The sequence below is a fragment of the Myotis davidii genome, unplaced genomic scaffold (genome assembly GCF_000327345.1).
Source record: "Myotis davidii unplaced genomic scaffold, ASM32734v1 scaffold562, whole genome shotgun sequence".
Lineage (NCBI taxonomy): Eukaryota > Metazoa > Chordata > Mammalia > Chiroptera > Vespertilionidae > Myotis > Myotis davidii.
In genome coordinates, this window is record NW_006293953.1 from 2,111,402 (window position 1) to 2,118,495 (window position 7,094).

A 7,094-nucleotide genomic window follows, 5' to 3' on the forward strand; every position below is an offset into this window, starting at 1 on the left:
GCGGGGAAGGGGGGAGCCCCATCCCAGCAGCCTCGGGGGAGGTGGGAGCCCCCATCCCAGCAGCCTCGGGGGAGGTGGGAGCCCCCATCCCAGCAGCCTCGGGGGGGAGCCCCCATCCCAGAAGCCTCGGGGGGGTGGGAGCCCCCATCCCAGCAGCCTCGGGGGGGGCGGTGGGAGCCCCATCCCAGCAGCCTCAGGGGTGGTGGGAGCCCCCATCCCAGCAGCCTCAGGGGTGGTGGGAGCCCCCATCCCAGCAGCCTCAGGGGTGGTGGGAGCCCCATCCCCAGCAGCCTCGGGGGAGGTGGGATCCCCCATCCCACCAGCCTCATGGGGGTGGTGGGAGCCCCCATCCCAGCAGCCTGGAGGGGGTGGGAGCCCCCATCCCAGCAGCCTCGGGGGGGGCGGTGGGAGCCCCATCCCAGCAGCCTCAGGGGTGGTGGGAGCCCCCATCCCAGCAGCCTCAGGGGTGGTGGGAGCCCCCATCCCAGCAGCCTCAGGGGTGGTGGGAGCCCCATCCCCAGCAGCCTCGGGGGAGGTGGGAGCCCCATCCCAGCAGCCTTGGGGGAGGCGGGAGAAGCCTTTCCCCCTGAGGAGCCACTTTATGGAGGGAATGAACCCTCAGCTGGTTTGGGCCTGCCGGCTGGGGACAGGCCAGGGCCAAAGCTACAAGTCCCGAGTGCTAGGCTATGACTGTCCCCTGCCCCTTGCTTGGGGTGCCCTGCCCGCCATGGTGCCTGGTGTGTGGGCGCCTCCTGCATGGTGCCCAGCACAAGGCTGATGCTGTGACCTTCCCTGCAGGGTGCTCTGTGCCTCACGGGGCCAGAACCACCAGCTTCCTCTGCCCCGTGCCCTGGCCCCCCCTGTGGGCTCGGAAGGGTTAACAGCCTCGGTGGGACCGCGCCTCCTGGCTGGTCCCAGCCCAGAGAGCTGTTCCTCCAAGACCGTTTCCTGCCTCTGGGCCCTGGCCAGGCCCACAGTGACCACCCCATGGGTCTGCGGCTGCATCTGGTTTGGATTACACCGAGGCTGGCGACGCTGCCTTTTCCTGTCTGTGTCCACTGGCCTCAAATTCCACTGGCCACCTTGGCCTCAACAGGGCAGCGGTGGGAAAGGATTCAGCCAGTGGCAGGGCTGCCTCGAGCGTGTGAAGCAGCCAGGGCGGTCCTGCAGGAGGTGCCCGCCTGGACCACGCTCCCACACGTGCAGCTGCCCACCGCCTGTTCCTTCTTGCACTCTAACGGGCGTGCTTTACTGAGCACCGGGCACCGTGCCAAGCGATTCCATGTATGAGCTCATTTCACCCCCACACTACGAGTGGGCATTTTTGTGACCAGCCTTGCACAGATGAGGAAACTGAGGCACACGGGGAGTTGATGGACAAGTCCATGGGCGCCCAGCCAGTACATAGTGGAGTGAGGATGCAAAGCCGGCAGTCAGACTTCCGACACATCCAGTCACCTCACGGCTAATTGCTGAGTCCCTGCTCTGGGCCTGGCCTCAGTCTAGAGCCTGGCGATGAATTAGTCATGGTCCCCACGCTTGGGGAGTTCACAGCCTCTGGGACCCCGGTGGGTAGGAGGCTGGGGATGACAGTGGAGCGGGAAGGATGTGGAAGAAGACACTAACCCCTATTTTCTCTCCAGTAAAAGTGACAGCCAAGCCAAGGGCAAAAAGGACCAGGGTTTTTCCAGATCCAGGGAAGAGGGCGTTCCAGGCAGAGGGGGTCACATGGCCAAAGACTTGGAGCTGAGAGCAAGCTTGTCTGGGAGCGTTTCAGTAAGGCCCTTGCATCTGATGAAGCAGGAGATAAGTCTGGAGGAGTTGGCAGCCTCCAATGCCAGCCTGGATTGGGCAATAGGGAGCCACGGAAGGGTTTTAGGCAAAGAAGGGACATGTCAGATCTGTGGTTCCGAAGGGCCTCTGCAGCCAGGGAGGTCAGTGAGTGGGAGAGGAATTGGAGACAGGGAGACCAGAGAGAGGCTGAGCCATGTCTGCCTGAGGGACTGTGAGAATGGGGAAACAGGAGGCGGGAGACACGGATCTCATACACTTCTCGGGAGACAGGCTGGCGGCAGAGACTGGGTGCCGGTCAGACAGACGGGGTTCCAATCTATTTATTTTCCTTCTCTGAGCCTCAGAGTCCTGTCTGTGAAACGGGGTAATAGTAGCACCTGCATCCCAGCGGAGGGGGGCTTCTCTGAGGAGGGACATTTAACTTGGGCTCTGGATGTGGAGGAGTCCGCCAGTGGGGAGTGAGCATTCCAGGTGGGGGGACAGCGCGTGCGAAGGCCTGGAGGTGAAAAGACACCCACCAGGGAACCACTGCCTTCACTTGGAGCAGGAGGACCAGACTCTCGTTTGTACCCGAGAGACAGGTGCACCGCGGACTGTGGTCAGGAGCAGGGGCCCTGGCCTTTCCGGGGAACACCAGGCAGGATTCTGGCGGACTCTGGCCTGCTTTAGCCTGGAACTGCTTCCCTCAGCCCGACCAGCTGCCTCTCTGCATCACCAGCCAATGACCAGTAGGAACAGGGGGGCAGGCACCTCCAGACCTGCTGGGAGGGAAGTTCTGCCGCGGCGAAGAGGCAGGAGGACTGCGCTGAGGTTACAAGACCTTCCAGGGGGGCTGGCTTATGGTCCAGCTTTATTCTCATGGACTGAATGGTGCACACATGGTGCGGGTTTCCCACATACCAGTCCTGGGAATTGGAATCATTACCCCATTTAACAGATGAAGAACCTGGAGCTCAGAAAGGTGAATCCACACGCTCGAGGTCACACAGCCAGGAGGACGAGATGCCAGAGCCTTGTCTGCATCACAGTCTTTCCTCCCCTGCATCCTCCCACCTCCACAGCAGCGTGGCCTTTCCTTGGGGGTAAATCAGTTTAAGGGGACATGCCCCCAGGGCCCAAATATTTATTTATTGTACTTAACAACTATATTGCAGCTTCCATGTGCTAGAGACTCTATCCCAGCTGTGGGCAAACTACGGCCCGTGGCCGGATCCGGCCCATTTGAAATGAATAAAACTAAAAAAAAAAAAAAGACCGTACCCTTTATGTAATGATGTTTACTTTAACTTTATATTAGTTCACACAAACACTCCATCCATGCTTTTGTTCCGGCCCTCCGGTCCAGTTTAAGAACCCATTGTGGCCCTCGAGTCAAAAAGTTTGCCCACCCCTGCTCTATCCTAAGCACTTTGCAAATATTAGCTCATGTAATCCTCACAACACCCCCATGGGGGTAGGTACTGTTAATGTCCACATCCTATATAATAAAACCCTAATATGCAAATCGACTGAATGGTGGAATGACCAGTCACTATGATGTGCCCTGACCAGCAGGGGGCAGACACTCAGCGCTCCCACAGGGGGAGTGCCACTCAGCCAGAAGCCGGGCTCATGACTGGCAAGCGCAGTGGTGGTGGCGGGAGCCTTTCCCACCTCTGTGGCAGCGCTAAGGAACAGAGAGCTGAGCAGGAAGGAGCAGAGAGCAGGTGGGTGGTAAGGAGTGAGGGGTCCCGGGCTGAGAGAGGGATGTCCACCTGCCGGCTCAGGATCGGGCCTAAGCCGGCAGTCGGACATCCCCTGAGGGGTCCTGGACTGTGAAAGGGTGCAGGTCAGGCTGAGGGACACCCCTTCCCCCAGTGCATGAATTTCATGCACTGGGCCTCTAGTTTTATAGATAAACACAGAAACATACAGAAAGGTAAAGCAACTTGCCCAAGGTCACACAGCTAGGAATTGACAGCTCAGATCTGAACCCAGGCAATTGGGCCCCCAGAGCTCCTGCTCTTAGCCGTTGCACCTACTGCCTCTGGCAGCTTAGCTCTTGGGGAGATGGGAGCCCGTGTGGGGAGGAGATGTTTTGGCTGAGGCCTGCATTCCTGGGTTCTGTACACTCCCAGCAGGCAGACATGCCAGGCTGGCTGCCATGGCCTCCCCCTTCCTTCTTCCTCATCACTTGGTGGCGTCTGAGCCCCCGCCCTCCAAGGGAGAAGGTCTCCCCACCCCTGGCCCAGGGGCTGCCTGGAGTGTGGGAAGGAGTGCGAACTCTGGGCAATGGAATGCCAGAAACCAGGGAAGGAAACGTGGGCGGGCGGGAGAGCAGGAGGGGAGATAAGATGTGGAGGGCGGAGGAGCTGCTGAGGAAGGCCCGGCCCTGTGGGTGGGGTGGCCGCCTTGGGGGCAGGGAGAGCAGAGACCAACGAACCAGCAGGTGAAGAACTTCCTGACAGCCCTTTGGAGCTGCCAAAGGGTGTGGGGTGCCTCTGAAGTCAGGGGCTCCCTTTTCCTGGAACCCCATGTGGTATGCTCTACTTGGTGCAGAGAGGATTCAGAAATTGAGCGGGAGACGCCCTTTCAACTCTGATATTCCAAGAATCGGAGCTGCTGTGATTAAACACTCTGGGACATCCTGAAATACCACTGGTTTTACCGTTTTCGGTTTGGACTTAGCAAGGTGACTCAGGACCCTTTCTGCCCTACCCTTCGAGGAGGAGTGGGGGCTGTGACCTCCTCCTGGTTCAGACAAGTCCGCAGTGGAGAGGGTCCTTGAAGCAGTCAGATGGGATGGCCCTTATCCCGAAACAGCTGACGCAGCAGAGGGGAGCCATGGGTGGGCACAGAAGGCCCTGCTGCGTGGCCTGGGAATGTCACTTCCCTTCTCTGGCGGGTCTCGTCATCTATGCTGAGGCGCACTCTCTGGTCCGCCCAGCGTGGGCATTCTGAATCTCTGCTAAGAACTGTCTCCCCCCAGGTGGGGGTGGCCGGGCAGGAGCCGGAGGGTGTCTGTTGGTCATGGAAAGAATGTGAGGGCAGAAGGCCCAGTGGGTGGGGTCCCCAGGCTGGGCAGCAAGCAGAGGGCAACGTGAGATCATGATGTCTGGGCTTCTGGGCCAGCACCTCGGGGATGAGAGCCCCTCCAGGTCACACCCTCCTCTGGGACACGGACTCAAAAAGTCAGGCTGCTTCCCTGCTTCCCCCACCCCCTGGGGCAAAGGGAATGAAATCAGGGCCAGAGAGGTGGGCACTGGTCCAGTCTTACACAGAGAGTCCAAGGCAGGCACTGAGCCCAGGGCCCTGCTGGGGACTGGGCCTGAAGGGGGCCTGTCTTCACTTCTTGGCTATGTTGGGAGCCAGAGAGGGACGTGGAGAGGGGGCTCATGCCCAGAGCTGAGTCTGTGCTCCTGGGTGTGGGTGTCCCCAGGGCAAAGGAGGGGGGATGCAGCATTCTTCTCCCCAAGCCCCCACCCTCAGTTCAGAAGCCAAACCTCCTCAGGGGAGGGCTGGGCAGGATGCAGAGGCCGGGGCTCCCTGAGGCAGGCCAGCCTCCCCATCCTCCTACGAGCTCAGGACTCAGGCTGGGAAGGAACTGGGGTCACCAGGTCTCCAGAGGAATGCACCACAGGGAACAGTGCCTGGCCGAGGCCTCCTTCCCTGAATCTGCTTGTCCTTGTCCTGTAACTGTCTCTGTGCATCACACACACACACACACACACACACACACACACTCTGAGACACACTGACCCACACAGGCACACACCACCTACGACCCACACAAGAGCCTCCTGCCCCTGTCCTCATCCATGTCCCCACACACAGGACCTTTCTCTCCTCCCCTTTCAGACCTGAGCTGCCCGAATGGGACAGCTCGACCCTCTCTCCTTCTCCCCATTGCTCGATGGGTTCCAGGCTGGGGTCCAGCAGACATGGAAGGGAGGGCCCCCACAGCTGGCCAGGCACTCACTCAAGCCCTTCCGGCCTCAGTTCGCCCCCACCCCTGCAGGACCCCTTTCCCCCCTGGCCCTGGAGTCTGTGGGAACCAGACAGTTGGGGCTGTCCAGCCGGGCTCGCTTCCTCCCAAGCCCCAGGGGACCTGCTGAGGGAGGAGGGAGCGCAGAGACTGAAGGCCGTGTGGCTGCCTGCCCAGGAAGCGTCTCTGCAGGGGCCTGGGCTGCCCGCCCGAGGAAGGGGTCTCCAGCCCCCTGGGTGTCACCTTGGGGGCTGTAAGACCCTCCAGACCACTACACCAAAGACGGGAAAGGGGGTTCCTCCGTGTCCTGGCCCTTCTCTCCCTACACCCGTGATCCAGATGGGGAAACTGAGGCTCTGGAAGGAAGCCTCAGCCACTCTGACATGAGGGAGTGTGGGGACAGTCCTTCCTCTGATGGGGGCACAATACACCCATTTCTCCTGCTTCCCAAGGGGGCAGCCAGAGAAGGCCAAAGGCCAGGGCTCTGTCTCTTCTGGGCCGTACCTGGGGCAGCCGCTCCCCGCCCCCCACAAGAGAAGTCACCAGGAGAGCTCAGAGAGCTGGGACCCAGGAGCCCCTCTTCTGGCAGGAAATCCAGAGGGGGGACTGGTGCCTGCCTCTGAGCCTTGAGACGGATAAGCGGTGCCCTTTTACCACTGGCATTTGGACCCTGCTGCCCTCCAGCCCCGGGAGCTCCGTCCCGGACACCACCAGCTCTGCATCTCCCCAGCGTGGCACCCTGCGTCCTCTCACGCTGCAGGCCAGGCCTGGGGGGGACACAGACCCAGTTTCCATTTCCTCTCTGCCACTCCGGTGCCATCTGGAGTCGAAGCTAGGACCCCAAACTCTCCAAGCCTGCGACTCCTCCATGTCAGATGAGGATGTCACCCCATACCACACAGGATTGGCGAGAGGATAGCTGCTGGGATGGAGTAGATGTCACGAAAGGTCACAGTGATCCTGACCCATCGTGATGGGGGCAGCTGAGTCAGAGTTTGGGATTGGAGAGCCAGTCCCTCAGGCCAGGCCAGCCTCACTCCCTGCCTGCTGTCTCTCATGGTTGCCTCCCTCCTCTCTCTACCCCATTCCCTGCTCCCCCTTCCTCTGCCTGCCTGGGAAACTCCCCGAGAAAGTCCCCAGCAGGAGAAGTCCTCATGTGGAGTGTTTCCACCCGGGCCTCTCACCTGCCACAGAAGCCCACCCCACAGCCACCCACAGACCAGGCCTCCCGGCCCTTAGCCCCCAACCATCCAGCAAGCTGACCCTCATCATCACACTGGCTTTATTGGCTGAGAGCCACAGAGGACACCTCACGGGGGCTCTGCTTCCCCCACCC